General features: G+C 38.8%; 1 long non-coding RNA gene across 1 annotated transcript in view; it reads right to left on the bottom strand.

Annotated features, from left to right (window-relative positions):
• LOC115766153 overlaps positions 1–25189 on the bottom strand; it is a 29853-nt gene extending 4664 nt beyond the window's left edge. Inside the window, exons 1-2 of the long non-coding RNA XR_004018186.1 lie at positions 25143–25189; positions 11008–11055 (exon numbers count right to left, since the gene is read on the bottom strand). This is a non-coding gene — a long non-coding RNA (uncharacterized LOC115766153). The remainder of the gene's footprint in view (positions 1–11007; positions 11056–25142) is intronic.
• Between the last annotated feature and the right edge of the window lie 239 nt (positions 25190–25428).

The raw sequence follows: 25428 nt of genomic DNA, 5'->3' as shown, positions 1-25428 counted from the left end.
ATTTAAAAGAAACACAACAAGTTCTTTGAAATGCCAAATGAAGGTGGCTGAGGTGCATATGCTGGCCCGTAGGCGTCGCGACTGAGACAGGCGGAGTTGTTGCCCTCAGAGACGTCTTTTCAGTCTGTCGCCTGGCACGACCGAGGTCAAGGGTCTGGCCAGACAATTTAGATATTATTTCAATACAAAAAGTTATAAAAAAGGTATCAATTGAATTGAATTTAAATTTAAGACCATATCTTGTGTTGTTTTATGAGCATTGATTAAATTGCGGTTATTTATGCTACTCGATTTGGTTTGAATATTGGATTTTGACTATTTATATAGATACATATAGCTATATATATAGATATATATATATATTTATAGATAGCTAAAACTTGATTTATGATTCACAGGCTATAAGCCTTTGATTAATATATATATTAATATATATTAATATCAAAAATTCAATTATATTAATCCAACCGCTCCGAATTGGAAAGTTCCTCTTAAATTTTTACTGTGAACGGAACCGTGAACTGAGTCAGTTCTTGAAAAGCTGTTGAGTTTAACACTAAAGCATTTTTTCTTATTTTTAAAAAATATTCAATATTTTTTTAAATAAATGCGCTTAGGATATTTGCAAATTTTTAATACACATTTTGTTCTAAAACAGGTACAATTTGCATAGCAAAAAGGCTAAATTTTTTTAATAAACAGTTGTCAACAGATATTTTACTTCTTACTTTAAAAGAAAACTAAGAAGAAATGATTTGCTGTGCATTTTAGTTGAAATGGCAGCACATCCAATATTCAATATCTTTTTTATATAATGTGTATAAGTGTTATTCGTTTATCACGAAACGCAAATGAACAATTGAACACATTCATCAAATTGAACAAGGATTTCACACTTAACTAAATATAGATAGCTGCATTTGCGTGTTACATTTATGCAGTCTCTTTTTCTCTCTCTTTTTCTCTCTCTTTTTCTCTTTATCTCTCTATCGTTCATCTTTAACATAATCCCTGAAGAGCATATTTACTATGCTTTGCTGCGACGCGTTCGTAAATAATTTACGTACAGGGTATAATTTAATTTAAATGCAAGACAGGCGTAATTGCATTGAAACCCTTATTTTTTCACAACTTTTACATAATTAAATACATATGTGTATTGTCGCATAACATAAACTTATATATATTTATTTGCCTGCTCCACAATGCCACACTTGGCCCCAAACTTTGGCCGCTCGCAATTCAATTGACGTGCAATTTAAACTGTGGCTCAGTATGTAAATTAAAACTTGCCACGCCCCGCTCATTTGTGAAACTAATGAAATTGAAATTCTAGAGAGGCGGAGCAAAATACAAAAAAAAAAAAAAACGAAGCACAATTTATTGTTCAAGGACCAACAATTAGAGGCGTCGCTGGCCGACGCTGCATTACCAAATTAAAACTGAATAAAAGTGCAAAAAACAAATAGTAATAAAAAAAATAACAATAACAACAACAAAATGTACACGAAGCACACAAAAAATAAACAAAGTTTTGGCAAATAAAAAAAAAAAAGTTTATACATTTATGTATATAAGAAAACTTTTAGTTTGACATCGTCCAGCTCGTACCACGGTGCGTATGCAAATGGTTTTCCTTCTGCCTCTGCCACTTGGCAGCGCCTCCGCGGGCGCCGCCCATTCGCATTGTTCTTGCCGCTGCTGCTGCTGCACGCGGGACGGAGACAGAGGCTGAGGCACGTGCGAATGCAAATGGCGATAGAAAACTTTTTAAATTGAGCAAACATTAACGAAAAGGCAAAACAGGCGCTAAATAAAAATTAAACAAATAGCAGTGCAACAGTCGAGAGTGCTTGACTAGTAGATACCCTCAGCACAGCGAACTACCTTCTAGTGTACAGTTTGTGCTTCTTCTGCCTCTCATTCAGCTCGAGGCTATAAAGTACACTACGAAAATGTATATGCCAACTTTGGTGTCCCTAGCTCTTATAATCTTTGAGTTATGTTCCAAAAGCCAGAAGTCTGTGATCGATTTGTATCGATATCGGGAGAATGGAAAGAGTTATCGATAGGGCCAACCTATATTTCAAATTTGGAATTTCTCTAGCTTTAAAAGTCCCTGAACGAGCGGTTCATGCTAATTAAATGTATATGTAGACAATGTAGGCTCGGAGGCAGCTCCCGCTGCCTGTTGCATGCATTTCCACGAAATCAGCATACCCTTAACGTGTATTCATTTTTTAATGCTTACAGGGTATATGTATAAGAAAAAAAATGATGAAAAAGTGGAGCAGGCTGCTCTTATCGCACGCCTATTTGTTTTGAACGCTAAGGCGCAGCAATCTTTCAAGGACAACAAGCCAAGTGTAAACTGCAAAACTTGCCCATAAGCAGGAGGGTAGGGAGGGGCAGAGAGCGGCAGGGGGAGTCGCCTCAGTAAGTTGGCAGGCAGGCAAATCCCCGCATATAATCGGAAAATGTCACAGAAAAATAAAATTAATGACACTTGGCCGCCTCGGGCGCAGATTAGTGACCGTGTTGGGAGTTTTATTGCTGTGCGGAAATGGAAATGGTTTCATAAATACACACACACACTCATGCACACACACACACAGGCACACACACATGCAGAGTGCAATGCAATTATCTGTCAGCAAAGTGCGCGCTGTACGTGAGCAGCAAGAGGAGATGGAAGAGAAGAAACTATGGCAGGACATTCGCCTTTGGAGGCCAACAGCAGGAAGATGCTTAACCCCTGCCCGGCTGGTTGTTGCTGTTGTTGTTGTTGCCTTGTCAGAGCTTACAATTGTTTGCCATTGTGTCCTCGTGGCTAACTGCAATTCCGTTCCGAGCTGACGCTACAGCAGCAGCTGCGCTGCACTTGGCAGCTATACAACTGAAAACCATTTCAGTTGACAACGAAGCCGCCGTCGCCGCCGGACCCGCTGCCGTCTCCAGTTTCAGCTCCATCTCCATCACCAACTCCGTTTGCTGCTCCGCTCTGCACAACAGAAATCATCGACGTCAACGGCGACGCCAGCGACATGGACATGACCTCAGCGACATGGCACAATTTGGTAGCCAGCAGGCGGCCAGCTCCTTTTGTGTGTCTGTGGCCGTGTGTGTGCGCGCAGCACTGGCTGCACGGGCTTTGGGCTTGCCAGGGAGCACTATATTTGTGTGCAACCGCAAAAATACACAGCCAAACGCAATAAGCAAGTGTGCTTAAGTTGAGCCTGAACAACTAGCATATACCCCTTATACAAGGTTGCAAAGCACTTCGAATCAATTTAAGCCCGACTTATAAGCTTTTATTGTACTGCGAATGGATCCCGGAAGTCTCTCAAATCTAAGCTTTAATAATATTTATCGATTAAAATTGAATATAGGATCGATAGAAAAAATCTAAGTACCTTTACTTCAAATTTGCAGTTACTAGTGCTTAGTCTCTGATATCGATAGATAAATCCAGTCAACTTGAAGGGGCTACAGATGTCTGCCACAGCATATTACAGCCTTTGCAAAAATGCATTTTATCTTTTTTTTTTGAAACGTTTGCCATAGTTACAGGGTATAGACAACAACCACAATTTTGTATCTGTTTGACGAGCAGAAGCAGTTGAGCCAGCAGCAATAACAACAACGAGGGGTAAATGACAATAAACACAACGATTGTAGACGCGCACACACACACACACACAGATAGTGTGTACACGGCGGTTATTTGTATGCATACAGCGACAGACATCCACACACATATATTTCGTCAGGACAGACAATTACAATACAAACAAACGTGCAACAGAATGTGAAATGCCGCAACCGGAAGTGGTAGATGCAACAGCGACTGTGGCATAAGATGGCGGCAGCGTTGAACCAGAAGAAGAAGAAGCTGAAGAAGGAGCATGCAACAATGACAACGACAGCCAGGACTAAGGCTAAGGCTAAAGCTAGCCGGAGTTCTGCCACAGAAAGATAAGAACATGGCCAGACGTGCGGCCAAAAGGAAGAGGCTAGCCGTCTATTACGACAGTACACACAGTTATCTCACACATACACACACACACACACGCACACACACACTTACGCGCACATGAATGCATAGATACATCCATTTTTCACACGTATGTACATTTGGTTTAACGAGGTATGCTTTACAAGTTTATCGATGCAACAGTCGATAGAAGTATCGATAGTCAAAGTATTTTTAAATTGGTTTTTCAAATCAATAACTTTGATAGTCCGATAGTGCAAAATCCGATAGTCTTTAGTATAAATACTGAATATTTTGTACGGGTCAACTATTTCGGAACCTGGCAAACGACGGCTACGATAATCGATAGTTCTATCGATACAATAAGCCCTCAATATGTTAATTAAATTCAAATTTTATAGCTTAATAGTTGGAGAACCGATTGCCGATTAAGAAAGCGATGGTCTTGATCATTTATAATAGGTTACCTGTAACAGAATTTCAAATCGATATCTCAATAGAAGTCTTTAATATTTCCACTTGGTTAACTATATTACAATTTCCAGATCGATATTGACGAGAATCGAAAGTTCTTTAGATAAACCAATATCCGTAATAGGGTAAGCCGATCGATTGTTTTGTGGATAGTCGCCTAATCAGATACAATTAATTTTGTCTGATGAAAAAAATAATATAAATAACAGAAGCTTAAGTGCACAAATCTAAAACATCGTAATAATATTTTTGAGCCCTAAGTATCGTTTTAATTTTTATTTGACTATAGATACATATTTTTTAATCAGTTTTGAGGGACATTTATTAAAAAAACCGGTGGGAAAATAAAATGAAATTGTTTGGAGTTATGTGGTGCACCTCGAATTTACATAGCTCATTCATACGTATGAATATGTATGTATTATATGAAGGGATGTGTGTGTGTGTGTGTGAAGCACTGCAGCGGCCATTGAGTAAAGTGGAAGTGTGTTAAGCAAACAGCAGCAGTAGCAGCAGCAGCAGCAGCTGCAAGTGCAACAACAAGAACAACAACAATAGTAATTCAGCCTCCGTTTTGCTGCTAACCAAAAAGGATGTTGACTTGGTTTTGAGGAACTGCAGTTATTCGTATAGCATACTCATATATTCATTTTCATGACATGGTCGAGCCCACAGGATTTCAGTTCAGCAGCTGCTGCTGCTGCTGCAGTTGTTGTGTGTGCAAATTTTATGCATGCAGCCTATCCAAAAATTAGTTGCATTTCCTTAGACCCGGTGGGTTTCTATAGGTGGTTCATAACCCGGCCGCAGCGAACTGTGGTGCAGCCCCTGAATGCGGCCAAAGCAATGCGGAAGAATATTAAGCGGCTTTTAAGTGTTGCATATTACAGAAGCTAGGCAGAAAATAAAAATAATAAACAAAATAGAAGAAAAACAAACAAACAATGCCAACAACATTTATGGCTCAGGTCAAGACCCTTAAGCAGTCTCCGGTAGCTGGTCACAACTTTGGATCATTTGGCGTTTTGCAAATTAACTACAAAGCACTCAAAAAATAACAATAAAAATGAGGCAAAGGGGTGTGAGCGACTGAGAAATACTCTGCATACAATTTTTTATCGATGAAATTAGATAAAAAGAGTTTGCTTCATTGTAGCTTGGTGACTGTAAAACTAAATCAGTGACTCAAACTGTAAGCAAATGTAGATTTGTGGAGTTTTAAGAGAAAGTCGTGGGCCATTCTAAGAGTGCAGTGACTTGAAAACTGGAAGCAAATATCAATTTATACGGATTTAAGGGGCGTGGGCGTGGCAAAAATAGTTTTTAATCATACTTAAGAAGGGTGGCTTGATGACTCTAAAACTGTAAGCCACACAAAATAACTTTTAAAATTTGTCTCACGTGAATGTACACAAGAATATTTATATGAAGTAAAAAAACCAAACCCAATAAGACTGACTTTTCAAAACTATTATACCCTTTTTCACATTGTGAACAGGGTATAGAAATGTGGCATAGCATGTTGCAGAAACAACAACATTAACTTCAAGTCAAACTCTGATAACAATCATCAACCGGCAGCTACCAGCCAGTTCCTCAGTTCCAGTAAAACGGAAGAGTGTGAAAACTTTTCAAGCATTTCTTATTTAACTTTTATTTGGCTTTGTTTTTTCTTTTCTATTTGTTTTCTTTTTTTTATGCCTCTCTCTAATGCTTCCTCTGGGATTCCTGGCTGCATGCAAAGGAGCGATTAAAATTTCAAACCTTTATTTTTATGCTTTTTACCCTGTCTCACCTTTTGCCCCCTGGCTGTGCCTTGCTGTGCTCGTTCGCATTCATTTATTCACATCGGATAAATCACAAAACGTTTAATGTGTCAAATAATTACAGAGCAGTCAACGCCGTGAAAGGGTTGATTTTCAGTTAATTAAAAATATCATTCAAATATATAAAAACACTCCATATAAATAGAAGGAACGAACTGTGTTTTTTGTTGAATTTCTTCTAATAATAACATATTTATCTGGGTCTAAAGTCAAAAATGGCATGAATCACAAGATGAGAAGTTTCTGATTTCATAGTTAATGAATTGCTCAACCTCAAAGTTTTAAGACTTTGTCAAAAGTGTAGCGAGTTTTACTTTTGATATTATTTTGATCATGGTTTAACTTCTTGACTGATTATGAAGATTCTGCTTCGCATTTCAATATACAATTGTTATGTTATAAGTGTCTTTCTGTTAATTCTATTTTTTATAAATTTAGATTTTGAATCCTTGACCATTAAATTACTATCTTATCTGCACTTGATTTTAATTAGGCTTAATAATCTTCGTCTGCTTATATATTTTTGTTATTTGCCGGTAGCAACCAAAGGGTAATTCTTTAATTGGCAATTGTTCACATGAGTGATTTGGATTTCCTTAGAATTGTGTGCATCGGAGACTTCAGTTAATTACAGCACGAACTGCTGGCAACTGCATTGGTCAATGGCCAACCTCCGCCAACTGACCCAATTAGCTGGAGCAGCTCAATGGGCAAAGGTAGCAGGAGCAGCAGCAACAGCTGAAGCCAGCTAAAAGCGGCATTCATTTCGAATTCTGTTTATAGTTTATAGTTAAGTAGTTTCTCATTTTTTGATATGAAACTTCTAATACCCTTTTGTAGAGGCTATGACCATTTCATCAGGAAATTTGTGACGTTTCGTTGAGTGTAGCTGAGAAACCAAAAAACCTATTCATGCTTGTTTTGAGTCAGCGGAACAATCAAATAATTCATGGACTGAATAGCTGAACGTGAGCATAATTAAGTTCGTGACTCGAAAAAGAATAATTGAAAATATTCTCCAAATTTTACTATATATTCCCTTCTTACTAATATGTACTTTGGATAAGAATGTATTCGACATCGATACATTGTTTTTTTTCTCAAAATTTTGCAAATAATTATAAGAGATAAGAAAGCCTGCAGTGTTAAGAACTAAGTATCAGATATTTTGCAACTATTGGGTATAAATCTAGGGGACATGTCGTTTGTTGTGTATTCCATGCAATCATAGGGCAGTCACTATGTATAGCAAGAGGAATTTTAAAGAATCCATTAATTCTATAATGTTAGTCTCGGCAGACTTCACCTGTTGAGCAAGCTGTTCGTGTCAATCCCAGTAGCAAATCGGTTCGCCTTGATATTGTTAGGTTTTTAGGAATTTTTGCTATTTTGACGGAGAACTGAATCTTATAACTGTTAAAAAGAAACAATTGTTCCGAAATAAAGTTTCTGGCTAACAAAAAATAACTTTGAACAATTGCAATTGCAAGGGTATTTAAGCGCCGTCGGGTAGATAGGAACATGTCTTTTCTTGCTGTTTCTGCCATTTTCTTACAACGAAGCAGCATTAGATTGCAGTGCGTGTAGCTGAAGACATGCCATTTGGCTTGTCACTTACAAAAGCAGCCAGGAGGAGCGCAGAGCAGACAACTCAAACTTAGTTAAGAGAAATTGAAAGGCGCAAAACTTGCCGACCGACAACTTTTGTCATATACACGAGCTTTATATATAAATACATCTTCTTTTTTTTTTTTGTTTGGCACGCTCGAAATTAGCTTTTAAACAGGCAATCTCAACAATACGTACAACTAAATTTGTCGGAGGCGGGCTGCAGGGGGCAGCATTCATGCATCTTTCATGCAACGCTTTTTCAGTGGGATAGGGGGAAGGATCTAGCAAAAATAACTTAACAAAGCTGTAAATATGATGAACTGTTGCCGGGCCCGGACTTCATCACTGTGTGCCACAGTTGCGAGTCTGAAGGCGACAAACTTGGCCAAGTTTACGACTGCCCAGCGGCGGGCAGCTCTCGCTTTCTCTCTTGCTCTCTCTATTGCTCGCTCTCTCTCTCTCGCAGCTGCTGAAAAGCTGAAGATGTAGGCTCTAGGTGTAACTATATAACAGCAGCGGCACGCCCACTTCTTCTGCCGGTTTCTTATGCCCTTTTAAAGGGTATTATACTTATCTTATGCCATGTGCAACGCATACTAGGAAACTTGTTTGTACCAAAGAGTGTATATTTATAAGTTAAAATATTGTATATGTTTTTCTGTCGCGGACAATATATATATCAAAATGGGCTGAATCGGTACATTATATTGAAGGTGCATTCCTCCGTCGAAAGTTTAGTTCTGGTATGACAAAACCTTCCAGTTGCTCATCAAGTTCTCATATTCTGACCAAACTTGGCATTTATTAGTTTAGCTGTGCTCCTTTTATATGTGCCAAGTCTTATCAATATCGGTTCACTGTAGCATATAGCTCTATTTTCATCTCAGGATGAATTAGTTATTAAAAATGAATCGTATATACGACCGCTCATAAAGTAAGGGAGTTAATGCTAATATTATTAAACGTGTATTAATGTTATATCATTTTTGTCAGCAAGAAAGCTCTGCCTCGACGTTTATTGAACATTATTGCTTCTGAAGACAAGAAAAGTAGCGTGTTGGCAACTCGCAACAAGCCTTAAGCTGGCCGTAACTAAAACCATTTGAGAATTGCAAGCGGAAAAGGAACGCATTTCTATGCAACATATCTACAAGAGCATTTCATCTTCGTCGTGTCTTAGATAGCTGTTCTTTTGTGTGTGTATTTTTTTTTATTGCCGCCAGGCACTTGGCCTCCTTAGAGCAGAGGAAACCCAACTAGTTGCCCGGTCTCCAATCGCAACAGCGCCAGCAGTTGCTTTAGTTTAGTTTGATTCAGTTAGTAGTTTGAGAGAGTTAAGTAGTTTTCTAAAGTTTTATGAATTATTAAGAGGATTTTCGAGTTTTCCGCTAGCCTTTCAGTTACCCAAACCGTCCCGCCCCGCCCCCGTCCCCGTCCCGACCCGACCCGTGTGGCTCAACCATCCGCTGTCCACTTTTATGCACGTCAGCAAACGCCTGAAAAGCTGTCGAAATATGCAATTTTCAGTTTGTTTTTTAATTTTTCATGACAAATTCTGGCGCTCTGCTTGCCCAATGTGTCCTTGTTGTTGCTGCTGTTGTTGTTGTCGTTAGGAGCAGCATTAGTTAAAGTGTTGACTTGTTGGTAACTGGTTGACGCCCGCAGCGTGCCAAAAGAGCTCAGAGCTCAGAGCGGCAGCAGCAGAGAGCTCAGCAGCACGAGGCCATCAGATTTTTGGGCCAAAAATTAAATACTTTTTATTGTCAATAAAATTATAAATGCAAATTATAATTTTGTGCTGCCGTTGGCCAATTAGCCAACAGTGCCACGCCCACACGCCCACCCTGCCTGCTGGCAGCAACGAGATAATGCGCGCACAATTCCCCAAACAGCTCGTTGCCCAACACTGGCTGTGGCTCTGATTCTGACGTCAATGCCTGTATTCAAAGTTGAACATGTCGCCGCGACTGGTGTCCTTTTTTGGCTGTGCGGCGGGGGAGGAGGGGCATGGATTTTGGCTAACTACGTGGACGCTGGCATGTTAATTCACTTTGCAAATTGTTGCGTCGTTGTGGCTTTGCTCGGAATGCTAATCATGCCTAGGTGTGCACAACAACAAAAACAACAACAAATGCGAACAACTTTGTTGATTTGCTAAGTGAAACTTCGATTAGCCGCCGCACACACACAAACGGCGCTAACAAACTGTTGACTGGACCCACACTTCTTATACACTGTTTACAGAGTGTACAAGAGAGTATATTTTGTATGCCTTATGATACTTGATATAATTTATATACTGAACTAACTGCTTGCTTCAAGGTTCAGTTTGTGAAGCTGGGGTTTTACACAATTGAACCCAGATATTAGTTCAAACCCTTGTTATTTATATAGTAACTAAATTAGATTGAAATGAATTTAGTTTTTAATTAACAATTGCTCGTTCTACCGAAAATATTCCAATAATTAAATCTGATCGCTGCGAAAAGTTGCCAGCTATCAAATATGGTTAAATTATTGCAATTATAACGGCCTAAGCTCAAGCAATTTGCATTGAAAAAATACATATAGTTCAGGTTTCAGTTTGGTTCCCTTTTTTGATTGGGTTTGAGGTTCGGTTCGTTGTAAAAACTAAATTCGAATTTCGGATTCGAGTCGGCTCCCTTGAAATCCGCTTAGCAGCCCTGGCTAGAGTATTGGGCGGTCGTTTACGCCCGACTAGAACGGCCTAACTTGTTAGCTTCAGCTTTTTGGGCCCGATTTTCTGGCGGCTCAAGCTGCAGCTTGTGGCTGTAAAGCGAGCTGGGCTGTGCATAAACTTACGCCTCGTGAAATTTGTTATGCTCTATTTCGTTGCAAAGCAATTACCGACCCACATATACAGCTGCCTAAACAAGAAAATAAAAAAATAATACACACACACAAATATTCATTGATAGGCAACCAAACAAGCGCCTATATGGGTTCAACAGTGGTTGTGTGTTCGTGTGTGTGGGTAGAGCAGCAATCGCTACACACACACACACACACACACACAGAAAAGCACATAAGCAACGGAAGCGGCTGTGAAAATTAAATTGGTCCATATATATTTAGCCTTACCTGTAGCACAGTGAAACCAATGCAATCAGGATGAGACGCAGGTTAAAGCTGCAAAGTAAAGAGAGATAAAAGAATGAAATAGAGTAAAAAACAGTGTAATTCAGAAAGTTTTCTATGATTTTCTAGCCTTTTCAGCTAAATATATACTAGATTTTCTGACTTGCGATCTATGTATACATATATGTGTATCTATACATATAAGAGTTTGTTCTGATCGAAAACTAAGTTGGGATTGAATAAATTCGATCTGTAAGTGGGGAAAATCTGTGGTCAAAAACAGCAACAAGTTTCTTTGGCGAACGAGAGGTATAAAGGCAAGTGTCTAGGCGTCGGACTTAAAGGCAAAAGCAAATGCTGCAAATTTTTAAAGTTAAAATTATTTTTATTATTGAATGAATTCACTCAATTCTTTTTAATTATTTTTTATATATCTCTGTTTTTTTTATTGTTTTATTAATAATTAAAATTGATATTTCGTTTCTTTTGTCAACGGCAATGCTGTCATGCAAATTCAAAGCGAATGCTTGAGGGCAAACTGCGCGGCTTTGTACTGAAATTGTCGTCAAACCCACAAACAACTGCGCTACCAATTGCATTCATTTCAATACTCACATTAGAAGCGGCCAATGCTTTAACATTTTTTTTTAAATTAATGTAATGCTTATTAAAAAATGTATACTATTATTTTTTATAAAAGTTTAACACGTTAGCGGCCATCGTATGTCTCCTAATAATTAAATATAAATATCAAACTCATGCATTCGTAAAAAATAAACATTTCTTTTGAATACTTGCAACAATTAAGTCAATCATGTAGAAATTTCATTAAATTTAACCGGGGCAATAATTGAAATTATAAATTGTTTGCGTTTTTCATCAAGCTTAAAAGCCGAGCTCACAAGAAAAAAGTTAAAATTGTAAAAAGAATTAATTATACTTAAAGTTGGCAAGAATTTCAAATGTACAACAAAAAACACAATATTCTGGCCTTTTAATGGAGGTGCCTGTTAACACTGTGCGGCACGTGGCAGCAACAAAAAAGAAGGTAGAATAAAATAAAGAAATTGAGGGAAAATGGGAAAATTTTGCAGGTTTTGCATTTGTTGCATTACGAACACTATACAAATAATCGATAGCTTTTACGCAATAGACTCTCCCCCCACCTCGTGACTCTACGAAAGAAAGCCATCATCGAAATACGATGACGGGGACTGGTTTTGGGCTTGGGGTTGGTTGCCCCACTATGTGTGTGTGTGTGTGTGTGTGTGGGTGAAAATTTGTGCAGACAAAATTTATAAGCGCATTACAAGAGCTCGTGTAGTTTTTGTGATTTGTGCGAGGGCGCGAGGGCTGGTCGCCCGGTTTCGGTCGCTGGACTGTTAAATGGGGTCGCTGGGGCAACGGCATATACAAAGTGCTTACAAAGCGTTTGGGCGATTAATCAGTTTGGCAGCCAGAGCAGCAGCACCATAGCACATTGATAGCTAGCCCTAGCATTGGTAGCTAGGGAGTAGAGCTATTATACATATACACTCAGAGAAAAGGCAACACAATGTTGTACCCAAATAAAATGCAACCATTTCTGCAAGTGCGATAAAATCCTATTTTGAAATGTGCCTTCCAAATGTTAAAACGACCAAATGAAAGAAAGTTCATAATTCCCATGGAATGTGGACTTGAATTAAACTAGTTCCAGCATTTCAGTCAGTCAGTCAATCACCGACGACAATATTCTCGTGGCTAGCTTTAAGATTTATAACGTTGTACAGGTTTTTTCAATTTAAACATTCTTGAAATAAGTATCACGCTGTTGATTTTAAATTCAAAAAAGATTTATAAAAATAATAAAAAATTATTTGAAAAATGAATGTACGTATGTAATTTTTGGAGGGCATGAAATCTAATACCTTTCTTTTTTCGCTGAGTGTATGCATTTATGTATGTATGTGTGCGTGTGTGTGTGTGTGTGTAGGCGAGTGTGAGTTGAGTCCTTGAGGCAGCGCCTGCAAGGAGCGCTGCAAGCACTGGCAGTTCGCACGCAAGCCAACAGCCAAGCCAAACGTCGTTTTGGTGGCTAATTAAGGCAATTATGCACTTAAAGCTTCAAGTGGCGTGCAGCAGCAGCAGCAGCAGCAGCAGCAGCAGACGTTGCAGTTGCAGCAGCAGCAGCCGTTGCAGTTGCGGCCACGCCCCAAATGATGTGGCTGCCTTCAGTCAAACATCAAAGCTAGTCACGCTCGCCAGGCTCGTGTTATGCCATCTCACTCCAACTGACGGACGCTTCTGGGTTTTTTAATAATAAAATGGCTTCGTACAGGAAATAACTCATACGCGCCGTATGCCGCACTCGCCATACATCAGCGACAGTTGCTGTTGCCGCTGCCGTTGTTATTCGTGTTGTTGTTGGTGTTTGGTGTTGCCTTTGTTGTTGGCATAAGGACGTGTTACTTACTTACGGCCTTCTTATATATTACGTTGCCTATACATATGCACATATACAATACATGCATATATAAGTCGCTATATAATATGTATATGCCTGTACATTATTGTGTGTGCGGGTGTGTGCGGGTGTATGTGGGTGTGTGGCAGACACAAGAAACGATTTATCTCAATTTACATACTAAATGACAGGCAGAGGCAGGCTCATGCAATGCGCCTTTTGCTGTTGGGAAGAGGCTGGGCAGCCGGCGCCACAGTGGATAAATTCCACATAGTTCGTGTTGTTGTTATTGTTTTTCTTGCAGTGTAATCGACCTTCAATACGCACAAAATGCAACGACATTTGTGAAATGAGGCCCAGGCATTGATATCAATTTCAGAGTAAATTAAATTCATTAAACCCACTTATCGAGCCACAGAAGGTCTGAAAATCTGTTAATTACAAGCTGGTTATGTCATTATTGAAGTGCGGCTTTGCCAAAGGCAATTGTCATCAATGATTCAATTTGAATTATTTAAATTTTAATTAATATCGCTTAACAGTTCAACATATTGCATGTCATTCAAATTTACTTATTTACGAGGGAAGAACACCGATGCTTCATATTAGCAAATATTTTCCTTTAAGAAACTATGACTACTTAAACTTAAGGACTCTTCTCTTATTTGCATATCAATAGACTATGCTCTCAAGTGTTAAACGTGACCATATTAATCTGGTTTAGATATCCTGTTTTTCTCTTAAGAAGACCAAAATATATTATTCCCTTACATTAATTGCTTTCTATTTATTACTCCTTTACGTATTAAGTGAGCATTCGATGGCATCTAAACATTTATTTAAATTTATTGAAAATGGTACAATTCGGTTATATTTTGCGTATAACTGTTATACACTACTGTTATACGCCATTATTATATACCATAAGCCACTGGTATATTTCACTGTTGCAAGCCACTGTTATACAACAGCATTTTACACATATATTCAAGCGTAACAACTATTAAATGCTGAATTAACAGTATTTTCCATTGTCTAAACATTTTCGCACACTGCTTGCGCTAGCTTGTGCCACTGTGCAACACCCACGCTGAAAACGCTCGTCACTTGTCAGTTCGCTGTGGATGTAATGAAGGCGTTCGATGTAATAAATGCAAAATTTTTTTGTGACGCCAAAAAAAAAAACAACACAACAAGTAGAAAATGAGTACAAAATTACGTGGAAGCAGCAGTCATCAAACAATAGATAGACGGACAGGCAGACAGCCGGACAGCTGATGGCGATGGATTTCTCATATTACAAAGCTGTCCCAAAGTCGACAAAAAGAAGAAGAGCAAAACCTCAGACTCAAGCAATGCTTAGCCTGGGCTATGCACGCTTGAGTCAAGAAGTTCAAGTAATTCCCCCGAGTGGCGGCACGCACAGGACTTTTAATAAATATTAAAGAGGGCCACCACAAGAATTCGTCAATCTGCCAGGGCTGACAAAAAAATACGAAAAACAAAAAACGAATGTAACAAATATTAAATTAGACTAATAAAATATTGAGCAATTGTTCTTGTTGTTGACGGCTTCTTAAAGCTGCCAACTTGTGGTTCGGCAATTTGACAAATGTGCCACACACACACACACACACACGCACATTTATTGTTGTTGTGCCCCCGCCCTCTCCATTCACATGTTTCCCGCTGGATAATTTAATGGTCTTTTACTATGAGTTTTTGCCGTCCATCTGGGCAGCATTTTGTTGCCCCTTGGTTGCGCATGTTTCAGGATCGCTTTTTGTAAGCTATTTTCTTTTTACAAAAGAGGCGCAAAGTTGCGTAAATTATTGTTAACGGAGGCGTGTGCATTGGATCCTGCCGAGCGTCCCACCTTTTACGCTGTGTTTTTAATACTCTGTTTACAAAGTATACAGGAGCATATTCGCCGTGTGCTATGTCCGTCTGCTAGAGACTTGACACTTAAAATATATACACGTTTTCCTTCGTATCGAAACGACATACTCCTCCTCAAGCCCCTAATCAGATAAGCAGATAAATAATGTAGTCTAAAGAGCCAAAAATATTTTAGCCACGTCCACTGTTTTGGGCTTAGTCATCGAGTCGCCAAGGACAACAATTAACCAGACTCTTCTTTTTAGCTGCAAACAAAGTATGGCCCAGTCGCTTAAGCCCGACTGAAATTTTGATACTTGTTTTTTTTTTTTTTTGGCCAAGTCGATGGCAGCGCTTTTGTGTATTTGAACTTGGCAGTGCGTTAAATTGTAAAGACCCAGTAAATGCCACATGCTAACACACATACGCCCGCACACACACACACACGCGCATAACAACACACACACACACGGTCTGGTTGGCATTCGTATGACTCGACTAATCCCAGGAAGTTGCTCAGATTTGGCCACAGAGATTCCTTGGCTCATCGAAAAGGTTGCCCGGCTCTAAATGCCTTGGTTAATCATTTCCAGCTAAAAATACGACTCGATTAAAGATTATTCTAATGCAGCATTTTGATTAGGCACGTGTGTCTGCGCGCGTGCGTGTGTGTGTATGTGAGTGTGTGTGTATTGCAGGGCACACACGTTGCCTCTTGTGTCTATTTGCAAGGCGAAGCAAGGCAATTGCAAATACAAATACAAATACAAACGCCCTCAGATCCTTGGCTAACTATGAATATTCATGAGTGAGTATGTATGCGTGTGCATGTATATATGTGTGTGCGTGTGGAGTGCTTAAGTTACTTGAGAAACTCGAGCTGCCTTTGACCAGCTTCAATGTCCTGTTTAAAGATTAACGCACACCAAATGAACCTATATAAATATCGGCTATTGTAATCCATATACCTATAAACACATTACGGGTTTGCAGAAACTAGGGTAGAGTTATGAAGCTCATAGCTGATGAGGATATCTTAAGGGACAAAAAAGTTTTCTATGCTCATTTTACGATCGATTTTTCCCATTAATATAATGATAAGATAACCTCTGGCTTATATATAAGGAGGATAGTAGAACTTGTACATGCTAAAATATCTACAAAACAAACAAAAAAACAAAAACGTTTTTTATACAAGAACAATTGTGCTTGGCACGCCGCAAGTGAACAACAGTTCCTTGACCTCTCTAATAATGGAAATCAGTACTCTCTTTGCTCTGAGCTGGTGAGACAATCTCTTTGCCCAGATGCCTGCCTCCTTTCCCAATTTGCATAATTGATCCATCTTCTTCCAAGTAAAGCACACAATCTGTGCCAGGGGAGAGGCCTTTTTTGCGGTGTCTTATGTCATCTCTTGAAAGGTTACCAGTTTCAAAAGCTAGCGACGAATCGGAGTCTCTTGCTTGAGTAGCAAAGCTTTTCAGACTTCTTCTGGAAATAGGGTGCCAGCATGGATTTTGTGGAGGAGCACAGGAACCAGTTAAGAGTCATATGGGCCAATTTGGAAGGAACCTGATCCGGCTGTGCAAACTTTTTAGTTCACCAGCAAAGCGTTACGATTATTTATAGCATGCTTTTAGGCTAATATTGGGCGCTTAAAAATTTTAACTTTTATTTAAAGCGATTAATCTAAAAAATATATATATATATCAAAATAGATCTTTTAAAAATTGAAGTGAAAAATTATTATTTGGCCCAAAAAGGAGATGAGATTTTACTTTGTTAGCATGTATTTGAAGCTTGAACAATTGGCAGCTTTGTAAAACGCGTAAATTGGAAAATTTGGCAATTTCATCAAGTGCAGCAAGTTGCAAGCTGACGTCCTGACTGATCGATGTGCCTTTTATGGCATCAACAGCTTTGAGCTCTTCTTGCCCAAAGCAGCAGCTCTGATGGGTCAGCTTAAAGGTGTCAATCGCACAATAGCTTAAGCTTTTTCGTTTCTTGGTATTTTATTCACTTAATTTAAAAATAACACTGGCAACTAAGCCCCTTGGACTTATGCCAGAAGGATTTTTTATTTTCTAAATATTTTTCTTTTATTATGCAGCTGGTGGTGGCGCCAACTATTTATGATGCCAGCAGAAGTCGAAGATTTGAACCAGCAGCCTGGTATACAAACAAGTTCTTATCACAATACTTTTGTTCTTCTATATTTAGTGTTCCTATATTCTATTCAGCTCAAATTCGATTCCGTTATTATGCGAAAGATAGATCTTTCCAATAAGTTTCTAATGCAATCGAATTAAAGTTTGCGAAAATGCACTTGGATGATAATAAAGCAATTAAGATATATGAAATTAAAATTCAATTGTTTTCTGACTCGCAGGCTCGAAGAAAACTAAAACGCACTAAAACGTAAAATGGGGCCGAGGAGGATGCGGCAATCCTTTTGGCTCGATTGGGCGGCTGGGCTGACGGTGACGGTGACGTTAATGACCGTCAATAAAAGCCGTGCTTAAGTGGCAGTAACGGGACATGCCTTTAGGGCTCGAACAATGGCAAAAAACACGGCCAAGCAATTAATGTCAAAGTCAATATGCCTTATCGTGCCGTTAAATGTAAAGGGTATTATAATAAAATAAATAACGCAAAAATCAGCAGCGCTAAAATTAAATCGAACATCAACAATCTGTGGAAAACAACAAGCGAGCCAAACAACTTAACAGTGCTGGCAATCAGCCTGGCAACCACGCAGAGGAAAGCTTGAAGGCCACATGGCCGGATGGCCGGACCGGGTACGGGGTCGCCTATGGAGTTGAAGTCGGCATCGGTGTCGTCGTCGGGGCCAAAGGAATCAAGCGAAATCAACGAGGCATCCAGCAACTTGGTTATCCATTGCCATCACCAGCGTCTACGCGGAACGCCACAAGCATTTTCTATACCCTAGCAGAGGGTATTATTGATTGGCACAACATGTGTTACACGCGGAAGGTATATATACTCTAGATCAGTAGCTGCAGACACAAGTTGAAATAGCTTTCTGTCCATTTATATGCCAACCAAAGCTATCTTGATTAGACTTGACAGAGATTTGTCTTCGTGCTTAAGACAATACAAATTGTCGCTGTCGGCCGAATCGGATAAATTTATCATATAGCTGACATAAAAACGAATTACATTAAAGCTAAATCTTATCAACATCGACGCATCGAAATATCTGAACAATAATCAAAATTTAAGTTCTTCAAAATGTTCCTCATGAATACAGCAAAAAAAGGAATCTTTTTATTTCCAATTGAAACAAGGTGAAGTTTTTATATGAAAGACTTTTATGTTCAAGATATCTATATCAAATCGGATTACTATATCAGAAAGCCTTCAAGCGAACAATCTGCCAGAATTAGAGTTAAATTTAATTTAAAAATGAGCCTTGAGCTTTAAAATTCTTGTGAAAATTCATAATAATTTTTGCGATCGCAAACAGACTTTTTATAGATAAACAACTTTCCTTTTTTGAATAAAACTCAAAAAAGCTCGATTAACATCCAGAGTTTTTGAATAATTTTGTTGTTGTTTTTAACGAGACATTTGCACATGCAAGGGTATTCAAACTTCGGCAGTCTGTAAATAAATTTTCCTTTACGTTTCTGTATTTTGTTATTTATTTTGTATATATTTTCTTCCTTTTTTTTCGAAGTGCAGCTCGTTAGGCACGAACGAGCAGACAGACGAGCAGACAGCGTGGCAAGGACATAAACAGCAATGGCAGCCTCATCGAAAGGGGGTGGAGGGGGGGCCGTGTTGGCCCCTGAGCTGGAGGCACCTTCAACAAGCGAGCGGGCCAAGGGGCGTGTTGCTGGTGTCGACACTCCGCGCGCGTTTTGCCGTCTTTGGCACGGATGCTCACAACTTAAACGTCAATGTTGAGCGCTGCATTTGCCAGTGAAAGCCATTGCCCATTCGAGGCGTCTGTCCAGCAAGGAGCCAATCTGCTTGCCACTTTATCTGTCGCCTCCGTCGTCGCTGCCGCTGCCATTGCCTGTCGACCCCAATTTACAATGCTTTTTGTCTGGCTTCAGCTTGAGATGCCCGCCGCCAGCTAGCAATATTTTGGACTGTGCGGCGAAAATCGCTGACAGCCAGGTCCTGCAGGGGACAGGCCACCACATTGGCAGCTGTTAACAGGTAATCCCCTTACCCAGCTGTTGCGGTGCCACGCCCCGCCATTATTCAAGGCAGCTCACGTAAATTTTTTAAGTTTCGTCATTAAGATTATGGGGGACTAACGAATATTTTCGCTAGAGCATGCACAGAATTTTTCATAAACTCGTTTAACGAACGAATGGGCAAAGAGCTATACGCCAGCGAGAGCTCGTACAATGGGGGAACGCGCACCAAATACCGCTTAAAAAAATAAAACTCTCAACAGTTTAGCCGGGACACTAAGAACATAAGCAGCTTAGAAAGCGAAAGCGCTTAAAATTGATTTTTTTTCTCGATACTTTGTTATGCAGTGAATGCCATAGAAAATTCATTCATTTTAAAGCTTCGAGGTTATCGATAGTATTGATAACATAGCCTTTCTAAGTTATCGTAAATGAATATCGTTGCATATTGTGAATAATCGAGATTATAGGAAAGTCACAAAAGCCGCTCTACCTGACATTATTATATTGATCAATAAATCCATTTGTTTATATTCTTGAGCTATAGAAAGTTGTAGAAAGTCAAGCGTTAACCTTACCCTTTCAGCTGAGTGATTTGATTAATCGAAAGTACGTGCTAGAAATTTGTTTAGTCTTTTTATCAATCACGAAATTTGAATAATCAACACTGTCGACAATTGCATTAGGGATACTCTTAAGCTTTTTTATCTCCCGCTTAAATTGACGAGCCAGTCGAACTCGTACTCTAATAAGCTTTTGTCTATTAATAAGATACCTAATTTTTGAGTACTCTAATTAGTTTTTTGTCGAGGCTATCAAAAGTTGTATGTAGAATAATCGAATACCTTTAAAGCTACTATAATAATCGCAAGTTTTAAAATATCCGTTGAGTAACTCACAAGAGAAGAACGAAAGCTATATATAAATATATTCTGGCACCCAGCTATGTCTACTGCTGAGTATTATTTATCGAGACTATCGAGTGTTGCATTAAGCATATTCCCATACATTTTTCCCTATTAGCATAGAAATTGTTTGATGTAACTATTGTTTAACTTATATGGTCGAACCTATCGAAGTTTGTTTCGTTACTGCATAAATTGCTTTCTGGCGCATTCTTGCTGGCTTAAAAAAGTTTCAGTTATCGAGACAATCGAAAGTTGCACTAAGGGTATTCTTATACTTTTAGGAAATGTTAATAAATAAATTTTAAATTAACTTTATTGATGAAGGCAAACACCATTCACTCTCTCGTTCTCGCCTATTTCCCTTCCCTTGAGAGACGCACGTCCATGCCACTTAGGGGCTGAATTGAAAAGCTACGAATTTTCTTTGGATTTTTCTTCTACCCCCCCTCGCTAGAGTATTGTGCAGGCAGTGTTCGAGCGAGCGAGCAAGCGACGTCAACACGTGCCGCAAACCTTTTACCAAACCGAAAATGAGAATCCACACCCAACTCAACTTGAGCGAGCGATGCTGTTGCTACTTTCTGTTTCTTTTGCGTTTTTTTTTTCTTCTTTTTTTTTCGTCTGGTTTTCTTTTCATACCCTGTATATATTGAGTATTTGTGAAAATATGGTATATTTTTTTTAAGGAGTTCGCGATCAAGATGAGCTGCTTGTATCTAGTCATGTCTGCCCCCATCTGTCTGTTCGACTATGGTTATGGCAACTACTTGGTGTGGAAATATATATTTTCGTAAGACAAGTTTATCGTTTTTTTCAATATTTGCTCAAAATTTTCAAGTTTCGATTAATATCGATTTTTAGACATGGTTTCTAAGCATAACTGGAAGATTATAAGACTTCGATTCACCAATCCTTGTATGCAGATCCATCTATAGCTTACTATTATCCAAAATACTTGTTTTTTTTCGATACCTCAAATCGTCCCTTACTTTAAAGAATAAACTTAGTATAGGGAAAATTTGGAAACACCGAACTGATGAATTTTTCAAATGTCGAAGGACATAAAATATTGCAGAGCCTTATATTTTTTGGGGAATAGTTTTTAAATTTTAAGTTCGGTACAGAGTAACTGCCCGTTGGGCACTCTTGACTAGAACACACATATTTGTTTGGTTTTCTCTTTCTGGTTTTTCTTGAACATTTTGCTTGTATGCTTATTCCTGTTGCCGTGCTTGTTGTTGGTTGTGTAAGCAAATTGCCCAATTTTTCGTTGTACTGTGGAGCCCCAACAAGATGCTGGTCGATGGGAGGTAGAGGGTGCTGGCTGTGGGACTGGGGCTATCAACGTATTATCTTGTCAAAGGAGTGCAGTTCGAAATTGTTATGGCAGTAAGAGAAACAGCCGCGGCAACAACAAAAGTTGCCTGTCTATGGGGGTCTATGGGGTGTTGGTGGTGGGTGGAAGGTGGGTTGGACGCGTTGCTAGGGGGGTGGGGAAGCAAGTAAAGTGTGTGGCAAGAATGCGCAAAAGTATCTCTGGCCGCTAGTTGGGTGCGTTCTATACTAGAGCTGGGCTGTTGCTGGAAAGCAATAATCTAACATTTCAGCACATTTTACAGTTCACTGAATTAAATAAAGAAACTTTGAGCACACACACATACACACACACATTATGAGTGTGCATGTGTGTGTGTGAGAACAAGTTCTCTCAAATGTATCCACAAACTCAAACGGGACAGTTAACAGAAGACAAGCCTGGGCCCGAGCTTCGGTTGTGCCTTCAACTGCGTCTTTGCCCCTAAAACCCTCGCGCTCTTCCCCTCCCGCAGTCGACCCTGGTAACTGCCAAGCAAAGCAATTTTTATGGAAAATGCTACGAAAATTCCACATTATGAGACTCTGAGCTGTGAGCTGGGCACAAGGGCACACACACACACACACACACACACACACACACACATACAAAAAAAATGCTGAGCTAACGATGTGTGATTTTTTTTTCTGTATGGTTTGGTTTTGGGGCAACAATTGGGCGCTGCTGCCTAGGGCGGGATGTTAGGGTTTGGGTGTCGCGAACCCGGGCATAAAAAAATAATAATAAATGAAAGTGTTGGCGCTGGGCGCAACGTTGTCGCCGACCCCGCCTCCGTCCCCCCTCCGCCGCCACCGAAGCTGCTGCTGCTGCCACGTATAATAACATTCAAGTACGCCAAGTTTAATCTCTCAAAATGCTTATGCAAAAAAAAAACGAGTAAAAAAGAGAAATAAAAAAGGGCACAGCAAGAAAAAATCAAGCAAGAACATTTTAGTCGGGTGAACGCGACTGCGCAATACTCTATTTACAGCTGAGCAAAAGCTCTAAACAGCCGCACGCAGTCGGTGACTCTAAGACCTTAAGCCCAAGGCAGTGACTGTCAAACTTTGTCTTTAGGAAATATTGATGTAAGCTCTTTGTTTGGACGGCGCTGACCACAATAGTTCGAGCTTTATAGAATGAGTATATCCTCTTTTAACGATATGATTCCTTAAAATTAATAATATCGATAAGTATCGATTTTTCAAACAAGTTCTTTAGAGTTCGAGAGCCCAAAGTAAGTTCTTGTGTAGCTTACAGTTATACAGCATTTCTTGCACACTTGCCCCCATTGTTATCTAAAATTTAAACGTATTTTAACAGCGATATTTAGAGAAGCTCAAAGTTATCAATTCTAGCTCTAGGTCTGTGGGAGCTATCGATTTATGCGCTTTGTTGGCACCATAGTGAGCCAAGTAATGTTAACTCTTCGAGGCAAAAAAAACAGCAGCATGGTTTTTTAAGTTTCAAGTCTTTGTACACAACCAACAGACTGGCTTTCACCTTGTTAACAGAGTATATATATATATATATATATATATATATATATATATATATATGCATATAATACTACAGCGAAATGTGAGGGTAATTTACGTTTAAAGCCTGCAAAATTATTCAAATTAAAATTGTAAGTATTCCAATGCGTTGGACTGCGTCAGCAGTTGTAGCAGCTTGTGGCAGCTGGGGCAACTCGGGCAGCTGGGAGCTGAGCCACGCAGCTGGAGCCCGTGAGCTCTCTGGACGGCATTGCTAAATTAGCTGGGACACTTAATTTCTGTTGACGCGCACATTTTTCTATGGATATTAACGCTAAATAATTTTTGGGGAATCATTTCTGTTGTTGCCCCAAGGAGTGTGCCAGACGGTAGGTAGAGGGAGAGGGGTTGGGGCGCGGTGGCTATGTGGCGGCAATTAGGCCCGGGGCGTTTGAATTAGTTTCGTGTTTTAATGAGTTTCATAACTTTTTGGTTCCGTTGTAAATTGTAAAGGCAGAAAATAAACGCACGCACAGCAAACACAGCGAATGAGCAAAATTTGGAGTTGAACCTATTTGTATATAGGTATATATGCACATATATATATATATATATATATATATATATATATATATATATATATATATATATACATATATATAAGCTAAACCCAGTTGACACAACCAGGCAAATGGCATTGGAGCAACAACAACAACAACAACAACAACAGCCGCTTTTAAGCCGTGAAATATGCAATGATTTATGGTAAGAAGTCAAGAGTAGAGTCTCAGTTGTGGGGCACGTGCATGTTAATGACATTTTAAAAGTGTCTCCTACGGGGTTTTCATTTATTTATTCTTTTTTTTTGCCATATTATGTGGTCATGTGGGGCTTCGCATTGGACTTCCGCTCGCCCACCCTACAATAGACACCGCTTTGTAATATGATTCGCTTTGCATTTAGCATACTTTTTGATGCAACATTTGTGCTTTGCATTAATGTTAGGTTTTGGGTGTATTTTTAAGGTTTAAATATGTATAACATTTGAATACCCTGTATGGCTAGTTGAGAAATGGGTATATCACATTATCTATCTCAAAAATTTAAATTAAATTTAAGTTGTCTTTCTCCAGCATTCTATATTCTAGTCTAATTATAAGGGAGGTTAGATTCACAAATCTCGCTAGGCTTACAATCCTCAGAACGATACTCGATACTTTACTTTAACTATCGATTAAAATCGATCATCTAATAGAATAGTAGATTAAATTGATAAAAAAAAATCAATAATCTTTTAATAAGAAACGATTATACGATATTATATTCGATGCTGATCATCAATAAATTTCGATGATTATCGATAAAAATATATGTATATATTTGAAAGCCGTTTTGCAGAGTTATGAATCTATAAAGTCGCTAGGTATAATCGATAAAAATCAATGAACATATATATAACTTTATTCTCGTTGCTGCTAGGCAATTAAAATCAGGATAATCATCGATGTAAATAAATTGTACCTATTTCTTGGGTAATCGATAAAAATCGATGTTAGTATACTCCGACTCAATTCAAATCTAGATAATAAGCGATAGAAATCAATTGATATAAAGTATAACCCATTTATGGGTACTACTAAGCAATACAAATCGATGCTAATAATTGATAAAAATCGATGTATTTTTTTAAAAGCAGATTCTCAATATTAATAATCTTTAAAAACGATAAAAATCGATCTTATTAAATAAAACTTATTTTTCGTTGCGTATACTCAATTAAAACCAAGATAGATATTGATTGAAATCTATGTAAATAACCCATTTCTTGGTGGCAGGAAAAATATATAATACTAATCGAATCGATAATATTTGACGTATATATATGTATGCATATTTATAACTAACCTCAGTGTATCTTCTAGTTAATCAGCGTCGGGTCGAGCAGTCCGATTTGCTTCGCGATTGGTCTTCCGCCTGCGCTTTATTCATTTATACATATTTAATGCCCTGCAATTGCAATATTTAATGGCTCACTCATTAATTAAACATTATGTAGTCGAGCTTAAGGAAAAAGTCGAAAATGTACTTTAAAAATAAAATACAGAAACAATATTCAGCACCCAATGACAAATGGTCCACGTGGAATATTTGTTATAGAGCTTTTGGGCAGGGCACAAATATGCGCAAACTG

Source organism: Drosophila novamexicana, unplaced genomic scaffold, assembly GCF_003285875.2.
Source record: "Drosophila novamexicana strain 15010-1031.04,08,12 unplaced genomic scaffold, DnovRS2.1 tig00001062-arrow-arrow-pilon, whole genome shotgun sequence".
NCBI classification, from domain to species: Eukaryota; Metazoa; Arthropoda; class Insecta; order Diptera; family Drosophilidae; genus Drosophila; species Drosophila novamexicana.
The sequence above is the reverse complement of the archived record's forward strand: the minus strand, read 5'-3'. Positions and strand labels throughout refer to the sequence as shown.